Below are 18992 nucleotides of genomic sequence, written 5' to 3' on the forward strand. Positions count from 1 at the left end.
AGGCTAGGACATCTATTTGTATGTTGAATAGCAGTGATCATAGTGTACAGCCCTGCCATGTTCCTGACCTTAGGGGAAAAGCTCTCAGTTTTTCCCCATTGAGAATGTTATTCACTGTGGGTTTTTCATATATGGCTTTGATGATATTGATGTGTGTACTCTCTATCTCTATAGAAGGGTTTTGATCAAGAAAGGATGCTGTACTTTATCCAATGCTTTTTCAGCATCTATTGAGAGTATCATATGGTTCTTGTTCTTTCTTTTATTAATATATTGTTCACAGTGATTGATTTCTGGATGTTGAACCACCCTTGCAGCCCAGGAATAAATTCTACTTGGTCATGGTGAATAATCTTGTTAATGTACTGTTGGAACCTACTGGCTAGTATTTTGTTGAGAATTTTTGCATCCATGTTCATCAAGGATATTGGTCTGTAATTCTCCTTTTTGGTGGGGGTCTTTAGTTTTGGGATCAAAGAAGTGCTGTCATCATAAAATTAGGGAGTTTTTCTTCCATTTCTATTTTTTGGAACAGTTTCAGGTTCTTCTTCTTTTTTTTTTTTAAGATTTTATTTATTTGTCAGAGAGAGAGAGGGAGAGAGAGAGCGAGCACAGGCAGAGAGAATGGCAGGCAGAGGCAGAGGAAGAAGCAGGCTCCCTGCCAAGCAAGGAGCCCGATGTGGGACTCGATCCCAGGACACTGGGATCATGACCTGAGCCGAAGGCAGCTGCTTAACCAACTGAGCCACCCAGGTGTCCCTCAGGTTCTTCTTTAAATGTTTGGTAGAATTTCCCTGGGAAGAAGTCTGGCCCTGGGCTCTTATTTGTTGGGAGATTTTTTAAAAAAGATTTTCTTTTTTAATTTATTTAATGGGGGTGGGGGGAGGGAGAAAGAGAGAGAGAGAGCTCCCAAGTAGGCAGAAAGGCAGACAGAGGGTGAGGGGAAAGCAGGCTCCCCGCTGAGCAGAGATTCCCGATGTGGAGCTCAATCCCCGGACACTGAGACCATGACCTGAGCTGAAAGCAGAGGCTTAACCCATTGAGCCACCCAGGTGCCCCTTGTTGGGAGATTTTTGATGACTGCTTCAATCTCCTTACTAGTTATGGGTCTGTTTAGGTTTTCTATTTCTTTCTGGTTTGGTTTGGTAGTTTATATGTCTCTAGCAATGCATCTATGTCTTCCAGATTGTCAAATTTGCTGATGTATAGTTGGTCATAATATGTTGTTATAATTGTTTGCATTTCTTTGGTGTTGGTTATGATCTCCCCTCTTCCATTCATGATTTTATTAATTTGGGTCCTATCTCTTTTCTTTTTGATCAGTCTGGCCAGGGGGTTATCAATCTTATTAATTCTTTCAAAGAACCAACTCCTAGTTTTGTTGCTCTGTTCTACTGTTCTTTTGGTTTCTATTTCATTGATTTCTGCTCTAATCTTTATAATTTCTCTTCCCCTGCTGGGTTTAGGCTTTCTTTGCTGTTCTTTCTCTAGCTCCTTTAGGTGCAGGGTTAGGTTGTGTACTTGAGACCTTTCTTGTTTCTTGAGAAAGATTTGTATTGTTATATAATTTCCTCTCAGGACCGCCTTTGCTGTGTCCCAAAGATTTTGAACAGTTTTGCTTTCATTTTCATTTGTTTCCATGAGTTTTTAAAATTCTTTAACTTTTTGGTTGACCCATTCATTGTTTATTAGGATGCTCTTTAGCCTCTGTATTTTTGAGTTCTTTCCAACTTTCCTCTTGCGGTTGAGTTCTAGTTTCAAAGCCCTGTGGTCTGGAAATATTCAGGCAATGATCCCAGTCTTTTGGTACTGGTTAAGACCTGATTTGTGACCCAAGATGTGATCTATTCTGGAGAATGTTTCATGTGCACTAGAGAAGAATGTGTATTCTGTTGCTTTGGGATAGACTGTTCTGAATATATCTGTGATGTACATCTGATCCAGTGTGTCATTTAAAGCCTTTATTTCCTTGTGGAGCTTTTGCTTAGATGATCTGTCCCTTTCAGTGAGGGGGGGTATTAAAGTCCCCTACAACTATTATTGTATTATTGTCAACGTGTTTCTTTGATTTTGTTATTAATTGGTTTATATAATTGGCTGCTCCCATGTTAGGGGCATAGCTATTTAAAGTTGTTAGATCTTCTTGTGGAATAGACCCTTTAAGTATGATTTAGTGTCCTTCCTCATCTCTTATAGTCTTTGGCTTAAAATCTAATTTATCTGATATAAGGATTGCCACCACTCCTTTCTTTTGATGTCCATTAGCATGGTAAATTATTTTCCACACCCTCACTTTAAATCTGGAGGTGTCTTTAGGTCTAAAATGAGTTTCTTGCAGACAGCATATTGATGGGTCTTCTTTTTTAATCCATTCTGACACCCTGTGTCTTTTGATTGGGGGCATTTAGCCCATTCATATTCAGGGTAACTATTGAAAGATATGAATTTAGTGCCACTGTATTGCCTCTAAGGTGACTGTTACTGTACATTGTCTCTGTACCTTTCTGGTTTGTTACTTTTAGGCTTCCCCTTTGCTTAGAGGACCCCTTTCAATATTTCCTGTAGGGCTGGTTTGGTGTTTGCAAATTCTTTTAGTTTCTGTTAGTCCTGGAAGCTTTTTATCTCTCCTTCTATTTTCAGTGACAGCCTAGCTGGATATAATATTCTTGGCTGCATATTTTTCTCATTTAGTGCTCTAAATATATCATTCCAGTCCGTTCTGGCCTGCCAGGTCTCTGTGGATAGGTCTGCTGCCAATCAATATTTCTAATGTTGTAGTTTACAGTCTTCTTGTCCTGAGCTGCTTTCAGGATTTTCTCTTTGACTCTGAGACTTGTAAGTTTTACTCTTAGATGATGGGGTGTTGACCTGTTTTTATTGATTTTCAGGCGGGTTCTCTCTGCCTCCTGGATTTTGATGCTTGTTCCCTTTACCAAATTAGGGAAATTCTCTACTATAATTTTCTCCAATTTTCTGTCCCTCTCTCTGTTTCTTCTTCTGGGATCCCAATTGTCCTAATATTGTTTTGTCTTTTGATATCACTTACCTCTTGAATTCTCCCCTCGTGGTCCAGTAGTTGTTTATCTCTCTTTTTATCAGCTTCTTTATGGTCCATCATTTGGTCTTCTATATCACTAATTCTCTTTTCCACCTTATTTATCCTAGCAGTAAGAGCCTCCATTTTTATTGCATCTCATTAACAGCTTTTTAAATTTCAACTTGGTTAGATTTTAGTTCTTTTATTCTCAAGAAAGTGATTTTATTGCTACAGAAATGGATTCTCCATGTATCTTTCATGCTTTTTTTTTTGAGTGCAGTTAGCACCTTGATAATCATCATTCTGAACTCTAGATCTGACATCTTCCTAATGTCCATATTGATTAGGTCCCTAGCCATCAATACCGCCTCCTGTTCTTTTGTTCTTTTTTTTTTTTTTTTTTTGGAGATGAGTTTTTCTGCCTTGTCATTTTATCCAGATAAGAACAGATGAATTAGAGAACAAAATATCAAAAGGGTAGCACCAACCCCAGAAAAAGATACACTAACCAAATTGGAAAAGACCTGAAACTGGAAGAAGAAAGGAAAAAATATATATATATATACACATACATACATATGTGTGTGTGTGTGTATATATATATATATACACACACACACTGGTGAATAGAACAGAGCCACACACATGATTTTGGGTATATTTTGGTCTGTTAGAAGAAACTGTGCCCCAAAATTTTAAGGAAAGAAGAAAAAATACACACACACACACACACACACACACACACACAAATAAGGGTAAGCACGATGAAGGGATGGAGTATGACTGTAAAGATGAAAATTTAAAAAGATTCTAGAAAGGGAATTGATAAGATAAGAAGTTGGTAGAAAAAAGAAAAAAAGAGGAACGAATGTGATCAGGCTAGAGACTAGAACAAAGCCATGTTCTAGATTTACGATATATTTTGATCTGTTAGAAGAAACTGTATCCCAAAATTTTAAAGAAAGAAAAACCTATATGTTTACAAAAAGTAAGACTAAATACAATGAAGGGATAGAATATGACTATAACAATGAAAATTTAAAAAGATTTTTAAAAGGGTATTAATAAGATAAAATAGTTAAGAATGTTAAAATAGGAAAGTGGAAAAAAATTTAAAAAATAGAATAAGAAAAAATAAAATTAAAAAAATTTAACTTTGAAAGACTAAACAGTCATGGGAAAAAAGCCATGAATTCCATTTTTTGTATTCCCATATATCTGAGGTTTTACAGTTCTCATTGATGGGTAAACTTGGTCTTGGCTGGATGTTCTTATTGATCTGGCAGAGGGGCCTGTTGCAGTGATTCTCAAATGTCTTTGCCTGAGGCGGAATTGCACCATGCTTGCCAGGGGCCAGCCTAAGTAATCCGCACGGTTTTGCTTTCGGAGCTTTTTTCCCTGAAGGCTTTCCGTAGAGCTCTGGAGGACGGGAATGAAAAGGTGGCCTCCCAATATCCAGCCTGGAGGAGCTGAGAGCTCAGGGCCCCACTCCTCAGCGTGAACTCAGAGAAAAGCAGTCAATCCCTCCCATCTCTCTGGTCTCCATCCGCACTCCGAGGTCACCCGGCCTGTGACTGAGCGTTTCTATCTCTGGCGCACAGCCCCGTTTGGAGTCTCCAAACCCAGCAGATTCCTGTGGCGCACTGCTGTGCCACTCCCCCCCAGGGAAGGAAGGTGAGTCTCCCCGTATTTGCTGCTTGCTGGATCCCTGCTTCAAGAGCAGTGGTCTGACTGCACCTTGTATCACAGTTCAAGGTAACTCCAAGTTGAGAGCTCATTCTTCAGCTCTGTCTCTGCAGCCAGCTTCCCTGCTCTGATACCTGGCATCTCTGCCACACTCAGTCACCCCGGTCTTTTAGTTACACTGCAGGTCCCGAGACCATACTGTCCCCACGAGGGCTCCAAACCACCCCACCACACCCTACCCCCCTGCTTAGGCTTGGAGCAACATCCCTCAGCGGAGCTGACTTCTAAAAGTTCTGATTTTGTGTTCTGCTGCTCTACCGCTTGCCGGGAGCTGCCCAGCCCCCCATGCTCTATCTTCCTGTATATCACCTCAGAGTCACTCCTCTGAACATCCTACTTTCTAGAAAGTGGTCACTTTTCTGTTCCTAGAATTGCTGCTCTTCTTTTCTATTTCCTATTGATACTGCAGGTGTTCAGAATGGTTTGATAACTAGCTGAACTCCTGGGGACCTGATGATATTAGATCTTCTACTCCCCCACCATCTTGCTCCTCCTCCCTAGCTTGCTTTTAGGAGCTGGGGTGGTCTATTATTTTGGCCCCTTTGGGCTTATACCTTTTTTTTACACTTTTGTCTTTTCTTGTGAGAGAGAGTGTAGATCAGGGTCTGAGTCACTGGAAGTCTACATTTTGTTTTCTAATGGGAAAAAGAACAAAAATCTATTTTGAAAGAAATGCTGCTATATAGTTCTATACTGAATTTATTATCTCTACCCAGCAATATCTATAACTAAAGAGCCTACAGCTTCCTTTAAACTGCTAAATATTGGGAGGTTTCATTTTATTGCAGAAGCCAATTCCACTTTTTCATAGTTGTTTTAATAAAACAAGAATCATTAACATTTGGTATTTTCCATTTCTCCCAAAGACATATAACTTAGTCTTGGGAGAATTCATTTGAGATGAGAGGACTGGATCTCTGTCGACCTTCCAGAGTTGCCTAGGAATACGTCTAAGAGAATGCTAGAGTGGATTTGTCACGAATGCTCCAGAGGAAATTTTTACTTATCAACAGGGGCCAAGCTCGGTCCTTGGAGATTCACATTTCAACTCTCCTTTGCACACACATACACAGGCTTGGTGCAGACTGAGTCTGAGTTAATACACATAGCTTGTTGGGAAGAAATCAATCAAAAGCTTTTTAAAGCATAAATGGTTCTTTAGGAACTGAAGGCTCAGTGCCTCCATTTTATTGTAAGCATCGACTAAAACCATTTTCAAGCATTCAGCCTATTAAACCCACTCTGCAAATACTAGCAAAAATAAAGTTGCTCCCTCCCCCAGTCCCACCAGTGATATGTACAAAATAATGTTTACTGTAGAATAAGAAAGAAAAACCGACTATTATTTAACTTCTGCCTACAACACGTGAGGCACAGTGCTAGCTGTCATACTGTATTTTGATTAATCTGGTGCTTTGGTGACCTCAAGCCCAAACTTCACAAACAATAAAGCAAGAGCAGCATTGTCATTCCTATGTTTTAAAACCCTTCAGTGATCTCTCCATAGCATTTACAATAAAGTCCAAACAACTTACGCTGACCTAAAGGCACTGCATGACCTGGCTCTCCATTTTTCCCTTGTCCTGTCTCTGTTGCTGTTTTCCTAGTTACACTTGTCTTTTTTCCATTTCTCAAACTTACTAAGCTTTCTCCTAACTTCTCAGTCTCGGTCCTCACTGCTTTGCTTGAAATGGTCTTCGCATGTCTTTCCTATGACTCCAGCACAGACAGAGCCCCTCACCTTACCTTCCATCACCTCACCTAGCTTACACCATCCTAGATCTAACTGCACTTTCCAGTTTCCTTCCTTCCTTCTTCCCCCTCCCACTATCCCCTCCCTACCCACACACTCATTTTTCTTTCTTTCTTTCTTAGCCCTTGTTGATAAGTAAAAATTTCCTCTGGAGCATTCGTGACAAATCCACTCTAGCATTCTTCTAGACGTATTCCTAGGCAACTCCGGAAGGTCAACAGAGATCCAGTCCTCTCATCTCAAATGAATTCTCCCAAGACTAAGTTATATGTCTTCTGGAGAAATGGAAAATACCAAATGTTCATGATGCTTGTTTTATTAACATAACTGGGAACAAATAGGATTGGCTTCTGTATAAAATAAAACTTCAGAATGAAAGCAGGCGTTCAGATTATTGATGGTCCTGTGGGCCTTTGTAAGAACTCTTGTCTTCACTCTGTGTGAGATGGGAAGCCAGTGGAGGCTTTGGAGCAGAAAAGTGACAAGATCTGACTTGTGATTTCTAGGGTGACTCTGGCCATGCTGAGAATGAACCGTGATGGACAAGGGAAGAAGAAGGAAGACCAGTCGGGATGATGTTGCAGTCATCCAGGTGAGAGACCATGGCGGCCATGTCCAAGAGAGTCGCAGGGGAAGTAGTGACCAAAGGATCAATAATAAAATATAAGAAAAACTCTTTGTAATCTTGCTACCTTAATATTTCCAATTATTTCTTTTGTATGTGTCCTCTTCCATGTTGCTCTCTGGCTCCATGCATGGTGTAATTTTAGAGCATAATGATTTTGCATGGTTTTTCATTTAAGAGTATTGGCAGGTGTCCATGATGCTTCATGATCTTCCATTTTGAAGGCATTATAACGTTTTTAGAGTTTCTGTGGCATATTTTATTCAGTCATTTCTTTATTGTTAGAAATTTATTATTTCATTTTAAACTATTATAAGTAATAGAGATAAATAACATGTAGAGTTTTTTCCTTTCCTCTTGATTTTTCCTTAAAATTCATACTTGAGCGTGAATTCACGTCATCAAAGGGGGCGCATATATAAGCTTTAAAAATATAATGACAAACTGCTTGTTAACAAGGTTGTATGTATGGGGGTACATACATCATTCCACAACAGGACTAGATCAGAAAAGGGTCCTGCCCTTTTCTGGTAGATGTTTAAACCAACAATTCTAATATCAAACACGAGGAAGCATAATATGAGAAGGTGCTCCATTTACTAATGTGATTAGCTCCAGGTGTTACTAATTTCAACTAAACTAATATTTTGCACCTCTCAAATATATAAAAGTGTGACTAGTTGTTTTACTAATTAGCTTTTTGGTTTTTTACTTCTCTTGATGTAAATTACCCACATATCAATGTCCTTTGTCTATCAAGCTCTTAAGATCTTGATTTTCTTTTCTTTTCAATTATAAGAGATTTTTATTGCTTATTATTTGTACTTATTTATTTAAATAGAAAAAAATCTACTGCTATGCTTTCATTCTTATCTTTGTTTTTTGGCAATTCGCAGTGTTGTTCTGTAAGGTAGCAGAGACTAGCAGAATGCTCTACTTCATATGATTTGCCTTGCTGGAATAAACTTTATACAAGGGAGTATTTTAAAAAGCACAAATTTAGAATGAATACACTGTTAAATGCATATCAGTTAGCTGAATAAATATTTCTTGAACTATTGAACTGCTTGCTAGATACTGTTCTAGGGCTAGGAATACAATGATGAATAAGAGTTCTAGCTCCTAATTATTTAACAATTTTAAAAAATACAATTCATAAGGAAAAGTAGATATGTAAGTAACAATTTCAACAGTGTAATATATCATAGAATAGAGGTGAACGCAGGGTTCTTTGGAAACAGGACTGGATAAAACTATTTATAGAACTCAGCAATGAAATAATTACAATGCCCTCAGCTGTGAAATCAAAATAATAATAAGAAATGAATAAGGCAGACAACTCAATAGGAAATTGGGCAGATGACAAACTTGTTCACGAAAGAGGATATGCAAGTTGCCAACAAATATATGAAAAGGTGTTTAACTTCACTAGTCATTAAGGAAATGCAAATTAAAACCACAATGGGATTCATTTATATACCCCTCTCTGTAGGGTGGCTAAAATAAAAAAGGATTTAGGCAAGCAGAACTCTCAAATGCTGCTGGTGAGATTATAAATTGACACGACCACTTTGGGAAACTATTAGGCCATATCTTCCAAGGCTAAATAGACGTACATCCTGTGACCCAGCAAGTCCGCCTCTAGGTATTAAGCTGACATCTTAGTAGATGGAAAATGGCCAAATATTGACAATTTTATATTGCTTAACCTAATGTAAATCCAGTAGAAGGGCACACATATGTTCACCAAAAACCATGTAGGAGAATGTTCATAGAAGTACTCTTTGTAATAACCCTAAACTGAAAGCTATGCAGATGTCCATCAACAGTGCAGCCAGTAAGTAACTGAATGTTTGTCTATAATAACAGGAATGAACAAACAACTATGTACAAAGGAGTGGTATCAGAAACATAATATTGAACAAAAGAAGCTAAACGCAAAGGAAAACATACTTTATGATTCCATTTATTTGAAATATAAAAATATGTAAAACTAGACTGTGCTAAGTCAAAGGAATGGTTGCCCTTTGAGGGTTAGTGACTGGAAGTTCCGAGAAAGGGGGCTTTTGAGGTATTGGTAATATTAGGATGCTATTTAATTAAACGACTTGTGTACTTTTATATATGTATATTTCACTATAAAATTAAAAATAACAGTAAAAGTACACCTGGGTGGCTCAGTCTGTTAAGTATCTGTCTTTAGCTTAGGTCATGATCTCAGAGTCCTGGAATGGAGCCTGTGTTAGGCTCCCCGTTCAGTAGGGGTCCGCTTCTCCCTCTACCTGCTGCTCCCCCTGCTTGTGTGCTCTCTCACCCTCTCTTTCTCTCAAATAAACAAATAAAATCTTTTTAAAAAATAACAGTAAAATAAATACAGGGAGGTCCGCACAAGTTTGGAGTTCTTCCTCACGATAACTACTTTGATTTTTTTGAGGGAAATAATATCAAACTCCAAGAATCTTTTCTCTGCCCATTTTTGAGCTCTTCTTTTGCTGGTACTCCTGGGGAATTCTGGATTTGTTATAGGAATATAGGCAAGACACGAGACCAGATATGGGTTCTGTCTGGGAAGACTTCTTTTTTTTTTTTCTTAAAGATTTTATTTATTTAACAGAGTGATAGAGAGATATCACAAGTAGGCAGAGCGACAGGCAAAGGGAAAGGAAGAAGCAGGCTTCTTGCTAAGCAGGGAACCCGATATGGAACTTGATCCCAGGACCCTGGGATCATCACCCGAGCTGAAGGCAGCTGCTTAAGCTGAACCTGAACCACTCAGGTGCCCCTCTGGGAGGCCTTCTTGGAAGAGATAAAGCTGGACTTGATTTTTTGTAGTGTCCACCAGAGACAGGGAACAAGCAAAGAGCAGAGAGTTCCAGGCAGAAAGGCCAGGCTGCTAGAAAGCATGAAGATGTGATGGGGAAAAATAGAACCCATTGGGAGGGGCTGGAAATGGCTTGCCAGAGCTGGATCTTGAAGAGTGGCCAAGGAGGGGTTAGTGATAAACAAAATAGCTTGGCAGACGCCAGATGGAGAAGGGCCTTGGAGGGTTACGCTGCTGAGTTTGGACTTGATCGGGTAGGCATTTGGAAGCCACTTAATTTAGATCAAACCAGTGACACAAATGGATTTCTGTTTAATGAAGAGTAAGCTGGTGGCGGTGTGGAGAGCCCTTGGCGAGGGATAAGACTAAAACCTGGGACACCAGTTAAGAGGCCATTGCAGTAATCTGCGGGCGATAGTACATGCTGGTGGCTTGAGATGAAGGGGTGTGGGCAAGGAGGAGACTTCTTCTGATGCCTTGGTAATGGATGGGTTCAGAATCTACATGTAGGTATGGTGCTTTATTTTTTTATTAAAAAATATGGTATCCTTTAATTTGATAAATAATGAAACACATCTAGCCTTCTTCCTGTCTTTCTTTTTTTCCCCCTTAACACCATTCTACAGTTTCATAGGCCAAAGACACCACCGTGACAAATGAGAAAGTTTGTCAACTACTTCCCATTGCTTCTTAGAATGAAAACTCATTGGGTTTCCTGGGTGGCTCAGTTGGTTAAGCGTCTGCCTTCGGCTCAGGTCATGATCCTTGGGGTCCTGGGGTTGAGCCCCAAGTGGGCTCTGTGCTCAGCAGGGAGTCTTCTGAAGATTCTCTCCTCTCCCTCTACGCACTTGTGCACTCTCTTTCTCTCTCAAATAAATAAATAAAATCTTGAAATAAATGAACACTCAGTGACACGTTTTGTATGTTTTCATCGGAGGAGCATGTAGGTCATCTGTACTAGCGTGCGCACTTCATTTGGCCAAATGAGTCAGTTGAGGGGGAAAAGGTAATTGGCTTGAGAAGCCCTCTGTTAATGCTGTTGTAGAACTAGAAAACATGTGGTACTTATATACACTGTCATGTACCATTGTAGAAACAATCGATGCATGCATTTGTATGATTATAGAGGTGCAAAAAAAAAGTATGAATCAACATACACACATATATAAATGTACACGCACACACGTATATACAGACAGACTGGAAATATATGTAAGTATGGGATACTCCTGAGATTTTAGATACAGAGATTATCTAGGTATAGAAAGAACAACATACATTTTTAATTTCCCCCTCGTTTTTTTAAGGGTGATGTTTGGGTGGAAGAGGATCTGGGTGATATTTTCCTTACTTTAATTACCTCATTGCACTTCCTTCCTTTCAATTTTGGTTTTTATAAACGGGAACACTATATTAATCCATTCTAATTAAAACTCAGCCATGCAATCCTTCAGTTAAAGAAACAATTTTTTGTCTGCCTAGGATATCATTTAGTCCGAAATTGCCTCTATCACTTTTGGAATTATCACCACTGCAGTGTTCTGATGACCACTGGGGCGACAGCTTTACTCGCTGATTTTATTCTAAAAATATCAGAAATTGGCCAAGAGCCTTTGCTCTGGGGAAGGGTTCAGAGATTTTCCACAGGGGCCTAGACAGAGTGTGAGAAATTTCTATTCCCCTTAAAAGAAGAGGGGAGTTACAGAAGGGACAACAAGCTAAGGCCCCTTCACCTTCTGGCTGCTGGAAGAAACTTGCTATTCTCAGCCATCTCCTGCAAAGGTAATTACACAAAAGCCCTCTGAAACCCATTTCTGCATTTGTCCAAGAAATTCTTCTACCTTCTGTAAATCCCTCATGCTGTAACTGAGCCCTTGGTCTGCCCTTGCCAGATGGGAGGACAGCCAGACTTCCTCTCTCCAGCAGAGCCCTTCCTGTACTAGCTCGTCGTGCCACCTCCTTCCCTTTCTCCACCCTCAAAGTGTTCATCTCGAGCTTCTTCCTTGTCATTCTTCTTCTTGTCATTTCTTTGATCCTCTCTCTTTTAACTCTTGCCCAACACCATTTAGAACCAGACCTAGTACTATTCAAACCCCTCCAGCTATCTTGCTCACTGAGCCATCGCTAGGGGGCAATGTAGAGTTAGGGAGAGTCTGGGAAATTTTGAGAGGGAGTTGAGACACGTGCCTCTCACCCACAGCTGTGGAGTAAAGTCAAGCACAATTGAGTCATGGGCCAGAAGCCCAAGATGTCTGTTCAAAAGCAAGGCCCCTAATCCCAGGTAGCATCCTCACAAAACCAAAACCAACTCCAAAGGCCTTGATAGTCCAGCAGTCCAGGAAGAATCCAGCAGAATTGCTCAGTGAAGAGAGCAGTCTGGACATGGGCCTGGGTACTGAGTGGGCAGATACAGCCTGTAAGATAAATTCATCTCACTGTCGGGATGACAATGGCAGATGACTTGATCAGTAATGAGTTCAGGATGTTGTCTTTGTTACCTTTTCCGACTAAGGCAGAATTCTTCCATGTCATTAAACATAGACCTCAGACCTTCTAGGGGACCAGCACCAGACTTGCGAGGATGTTGAGTAAGCTTGCGTGTTTCAGGCTAATTTGGTCTTGACTAGAGCATGTGATAGTCTTTTGGACTTGAAAACTTCAAGTCCTCTGTTTCCCTTCTTTCTGGAGGCTGCTCCCATTAAATTAGTCACCAAACTGTGGCCTTCCAATGTCTCCCTTGTATTTGTTCCTTTTGCCTTCTATTGCCCTACTCTGACTTGAAAAATCTCGCTTCTGAACTGTAACTTGCTTCCTAATAAGATCTTCTGATGCCTCTTCCAGTTTGCCAAACTACATAGCACTCCGCTTTCTTTCTTTTAGATCTTTACTCGATGATTCTGAATTGCCTGTTGAGGTAAGTTTATACCCCTCCTTCGTCCATCCAAACCCTCTACCATTTGGTGCTAAACTCCTTTTCCAACTGTATCTCCCACTGCTTCCTTGTATGAGCCCTCTATTGAGTTGAACATCTTGCCCTTGAACACAAGGGCTTTCCACATCTGTCTTTGTCTATTCTGGTGCCTTGACTTGGAAGGCCAGTTAAATTTTATCTTTAAAGATGCAGATCCAATCTTAGTTCATCCCATATTCTCTTTACTAGAAGTTTTCTATATACCCACAACTCTTAGAGCACTTTCTGTCCATTTCCCTAGTTTTAAAAAAGTGTCACCTTTAATGAGTCAGCATGGGAATTTCCTGGTCAGCACTAGGGACTTTACTGATAGACCCTTTCATTTCCCTTTAGGAGAGCAACTTTGCCAAAACAATGGATTCGTTGCTAATAATTTCTTTTTCCACTCCCTCTCTACCTTTAAAAACCTTTCTTTTTCTGTAGTCCTTTGGAGCTTCCCCTACAGGCTAGGTAGCTTCCCCTACAGGGATGCTGCCCAATTCAGGAATCAATGCATAAAGCCACTTAGATCTTTAAAATTGACTTGGTTGAATTTTTGTTTTTTTACCACCTTCATCCAACCCTGTACTGTACTGGGCTTCTGGTTTCATATTTGTGTATTGACTTCATTGTCTACAGTCTTAAATACTTTGATGGCAAAAAGTAGGCTTTTAGTGGTAAGGATGCCACTCTAAATAGTCTAGTGTTGTCCCAAAGGTACGGACTCTGCTGGTTTGGATTTGGATCCAGTGTGGTTACAATGCTGCATTGCAGTGATTCTCAATATTTGTCAAACATGAGCATCTCTTTGGTTTCCTGTTCATTGTCAACAGTTTTTTTTTTTTTTTTGATCTCCTGCACGTGTCATGATTCATTGACTGAAGTTGTAAAAAACCAAATGACCAGAAGGTTTTATGAATTTGATAATGCTTTACAATGAAATTTCATTTAAGTATGTACTGCCCACCGGTATTTGAAAATTGGTAGTGTGGGATTTGTAAGATGTTCTTATTTATTTGGTCTACACATCATTCTTAGTGAGATTGTGATTTTGCTGACCCTTGAAATAATTTTGGCTTCACCCTGTGTCTTGCTGCCCCATTATTTGGACATATCATTACTACTTTCACCTCTTAGGGCTCTCGTGAGGATTCAGTGAAAGACCATATATTAGGGGGGCGCCTGGGTGGCTCAGTGGGTTAGGCCTCTGCCTTCTGCCTGGGTCTGGTCTCAGGGTCTTGGGATCGAGCCCCACATCGGGCTCTCTGCTCAGTGGGGAGCCTGTTTCTTCCTCTCTCTCTCTGCCTACATGCGATCTCTCTCTCTCTGTCAAATAAATAAAAAATCTTAAAAAAAATAAAAAAAAAAAGAAATACCATACATTAGGTGCATGACATAGTGCTTGGCATTTAAGTGATCTCCATCTTGCTTTCCCTTTCCCGTGTTACCATCAGCCAGTTTTGAACATGGGGATGTTCTGGGGTCTTCTGGTTAGTTTGGTTTGGATGGGACAGAGTTTAGGGGAGTGAATGAGGAGGGTGGGAAGATTTCGTCTCTGAGAGGACAGGTGAAAAGGCATGAAATACCATCTAGAACAAGAGTTCTCCAATGTTCTTTTACTCTCAAGATTCCTTTCCCTTCTTAAATATTATGGAGGACCCCAAAGAACTTTTATGTGCGGTGTATCTATTGAGAAACTTTAAAATCTTTATTATTTCAGTTTAAAATAACAGTAATAAACCATTACATACGAGCATAAACAACACATTTTTGTGAAAAATCTATTTTCCAAAAGAAAAAACATTAGTGAGAAGAGCAGCATTGTTTTAAATGTTTGTAAATCTCTTCAGTGTCTAGAAGATAGCTGGATTTTCATACCTGTATCTGCCTATGATCTATTTTTTTGAAGTATTTATTTATTTGTTTGAGAGAGAGAAAGAGAGGGAGAGAGAGAGTGAGCAGGGGGAGCGGCCCAGGGAGAAGTGGACTTCCCACTGATTGAGAAGCCTGATGTGGGGGCTGGATCCCAGGACCCTAAGATTGGGACCTGGGCCAAAATCAAGAGTTGGACCCTTACCTTACCTTAACTCACTGAGCTACCCAGGTACCCTGGCATTTAATTTTTTGTGGTATTTGGTTTGGTTAAATACAGGGAGAAAATCCCAGGCTCATACAGATATAGTGCTGGAAAGCGGGGGAGTATTAAAACAGACTTTTAGATCATTGTAGATACACTTTGAAACTAAAACAAAACTCAACAAGTGGTACTTTCCTCCAGGTTAGTTGCAATGAGGAATTTAAAACATATCAGTGAGTTTTCATACTCTGTTATATTGAAATCCTCTACTGTCTTGATTTTAAATGGGTCTTTTAATCATGCATGATTTTATAACATCAACCATTGATCATTTGGAAAATATTGGTTCACTGAGTTATGCAGAACTTCCAAATTTTGACACGTTTCATTATGCAATTCCAAAAAATTAACTTCAGTATAGTCACCACTGATCTTATCAGGTGAGTCTTCATTTAGTACAAGGAAGCTATTAGGATCGTGGTGGCAGATAGAAGTTTAGAAACCCTAATTTTCATTCCAAAGATTGAATTTTATAATTGGCAACAAGTTGTCAGTTGTTTTTCTCGAAGTGACAAGCTAATTTTGCTCATTTTTGAAAAAAAAAAATGCCTGCCTAATACTCAAGTTTGAATGGCCATAGTTTTTCAGTTGTTCTTTCAAGTGAAAACAGTGTTCCAGAAAAAAAAGCAGATAATTTGAAGTAAGTGCAGTTCACCTTCCAACTCAGATGATGGCATAAATACTTTCCCTTGAGCCAGCCGTTATACTTAACCGTGCAGCATAAGTGCTTTGTGTGTACTTTCCATTTGGTCACACCAAATAGGAAGAAGACAGGTACTCAAGCGTTGTGATTTATTACCATTAATAATTTTTTGAACTTAATCAGGGACGTTCTCAAGTAAAACTGGCATTTTCTTTTTACCAAGTCACAGTAGAAAATAACAGAGGTGATTCGTTTAATTTGGGGCCGTTGTCTTGCTTCATGCCCACATGCCAACTCTTCCATCCACCATCACTTTTTGCATCATCATTGCCAATGTCAAATGGTTGAAGAGCTAGACAATGCTTTCATATTATTATGGAAAGAGTTTTGACCTCAAGGACCCTCAGAAAGGGCCTTGGCAATCCCTAGAGGTCTGTGGACCACATTTTGAAAACCACTGCTCTCAACTTTTGCAGAGGGCCAGCCCTCCCTTGCCAGGATGTAAAATAGACACATTTGGGACGGGAGCTGAGGTCTTTTTCACACAGGGCAATTTGCCTTCCTTTTTGGAACCCAAGATGGACTTTTTATTTCTTCGTAGAACTGAAGGCATCTGGCTTGGGAGCAAGATTATTCTCCACTCACCTTTAAACTGCCTCAGCTGTTACTAAGTCTCTGGCAGTGATATGTTGATTATGTGAATTTAAAGCCCACAGGAGCCAGAGGAATGACAGATCAGATTCCCTTAAATGAGAAATAGAATCCAGGAGCCTGGCAGCGGGACATCGGGCTCTCACTCCCGCCGACCTTTGGTGTCACTCTGGTAGAATGACTGCTTCTGGGCCAGATGGCATGTGGCTTCCACGGAGATGTCTCAACCTGTTTCCTAGCATTAATTGTGCACATCGATACTCTTGCTTTGCGCGGTCCATAATTCTTCGTTGTCAGCCTCATTCAGATTTCTTTTGAGGCAGCTGAATTGTAACAGGTCTCCATGAGTCAAAACAATTCTGAAAGGTCCACTTTCTTTTAAATCTCCAAGCCCAAACCATTTTATATCCAATCACTGTTACAGGCTGACAGACACTGAATTTCTCTTTTGTCAATCGAATGGAAGTCTAGCAACTTTTAAGAGCACTGAGATTGAAGGACAGAGTCTCTGTGCCCTAAAGGAGACTGCTGAATGGAAGCCCATTTAACTTTTCATTTAAAGGCACTAAATACGGATCAGTTTGTAAGGCAACTTTTCAAGTGTAGCAAGATAGCTTCTTAAATCTGATGGGCATAAACGGAAGGTCAATACCCTTTCATCAAATAATATTTATTAAGGGCTTTCAGATCCAGCTTCTCAGCTATAAACAAACAGATACTCAAAGCCAAGCTCTTGTAAGTGTTGAACCAGAGCAGCTCTGGGTGTGAAATGTCTAGATTAGAAGTTAACGCCACCCGTCTGCGGTAAAGCATGCTTCCGTGACTCAAAGGCTGAACTCGGAGAATGTATTTCTAAAATAATTTGAAGTAGGCGCAATGAACAACAAAAGCAAATTGAGCCAAGTAGGAAAGAAAACTGGCTTTTTTCACTCAAGGTTAAAGTGTCAGGACAGAATTGTGTCATCTGAGAAATGTCTCAGTTTAGTCAGAGAAATGTTGGTTCTAGGAAAGAAGAGGAAATAAGTTATGGACATTCTGACAGATTTTTTTTCTCTTTGTATTCACGGTATTTGGATTATGTGCACATTACTAAAAAAAAAGAAAGAAAGAAAGAATACCGAACCCTCATAAAGGGCCTGGCCAGCAAGTAGTTGTACTTGGAAAGCAGGAACATGTGCATAGATCTGAATGCTGTCCTATTTCGTTTGGGCTCAGAATTCTGGTTCATTGTTTACCATAGGGGCAGAATATCCATACTGTTCCAAGAACTACTCTGACTTATGAAAAAGTGCATCTTTTTTTTAAGCCCCCCAAATTTCAAGCTCTCTAAAAACAAAATCAGCCTGTAATGGGAGGCCTGGTTTGAGAGAATGAAGTGCCTTGGCCTTAGTGTTTGGGGAGGTGGAGGTGTGTTTGGAGACTCCATGAGGTAGGCCCATGAAGAAGTTACTTGCATGAAGTAGCATATTGCCTCTTGTAAGTGAACGAATCCTTAGAGAGACCCCATTGCTGGAATACGAGAAAGCTGAAAAACTAGGGGAAAGTGTGAGAGGCGAGTGACACCGTATATTCAGATTTAAACCAACTACAGTGAGCTTGCTTGCACTGCCAGAGTCCTTGCAGTGCAGAGTATGGTGGCGGGGGTGAGGGGGCGCACATAACTGAGAGCAAGTGAAAAAGATGGTTTCTTTTTAAAAAATTTTTTTTTATTTTTTTGATTACTTTTCAGTGCACTAGAATTCATTGTTTATGCACCACCCCCAGTGCTCCATGCGATATGTGCCCTTCACAATACCCACCACCAGACTGGCTCAACTTCCCACCCCCTGACCCTTCAAAACCCTCAGATCGCTTTTCAGAGTCCATAGTCTCTCATGGTTCATCTCCCCCTCCAATTTCCCTCAACTCCCTTCTCCTTTCCAAAAAGATTTTTTCTGAAAAATCTTTTTATGTCTTCAGGGAGAAAAAGTCTGAAGTACTTTGTAGCCCATGGAACAGAGTGGAAGAAAGAAGGGCAATGAAGCCCATTTATCTTCTTGCACTTAGCAGCACCTTCAATGAGTATCGCTTTTTTGCTGAGGAAGCAGTGACTTTGGGCATAGGTTGGTGCTGGTGCCCTTGGTGGCTCTCTGGGCATTGCTGTGTTTCCAACATTGGTTTAACCAAGAATCTGAACAAACCAGAGCCAGAGAAAAGAGGTTGGTGGCTGAGTACTGAAACCAATGGGATCATGTGTCATTGTGTTAAACAATAATGGGACTGTGGATAGTTTTCTGGTCTTATGTTAAACAATTCTGAGAATAAGCAAATTTAACTATTTGTTCCAGGAAATACTTCTTCCTGGAAGATAAATTTGTGAGCCAACTCAAAGAGTTCACTTATAGCATACTGCTTCACTCTTCACAACTCCTTATACTTATTGATCTATAGCTGTCATATTATTAAATCTGCCCAATCCAGCCTACAAGACCTATCTTAATATTACCCAGCCTGATCCCCAAGATCACACCCTGCTATCCCACTTTCAAGATGATAGATTCTGTTAAGGAAGTGTTCTCCAGTACTGTAGTAAGTCTTAAAATCCTGACTTCGGTTGATTAATTTTAGGGGGTATTTTTTGGGGAGACTT

This window comes from Mustela putorius, unplaced genomic scaffold (genome assembly GCF_011764305.1).
Source record: "Mustela putorius furo isolate JIRA1106 unplaced genomic scaffold, ASM1176430v1.1 tig00003836_pilon_pilon_pilon, whole genome shotgun sequence".
Lineage (NCBI taxonomy): Eukaryota > Metazoa > Chordata > Mammalia > Carnivora > Mustelidae > Mustela > Mustela putorius.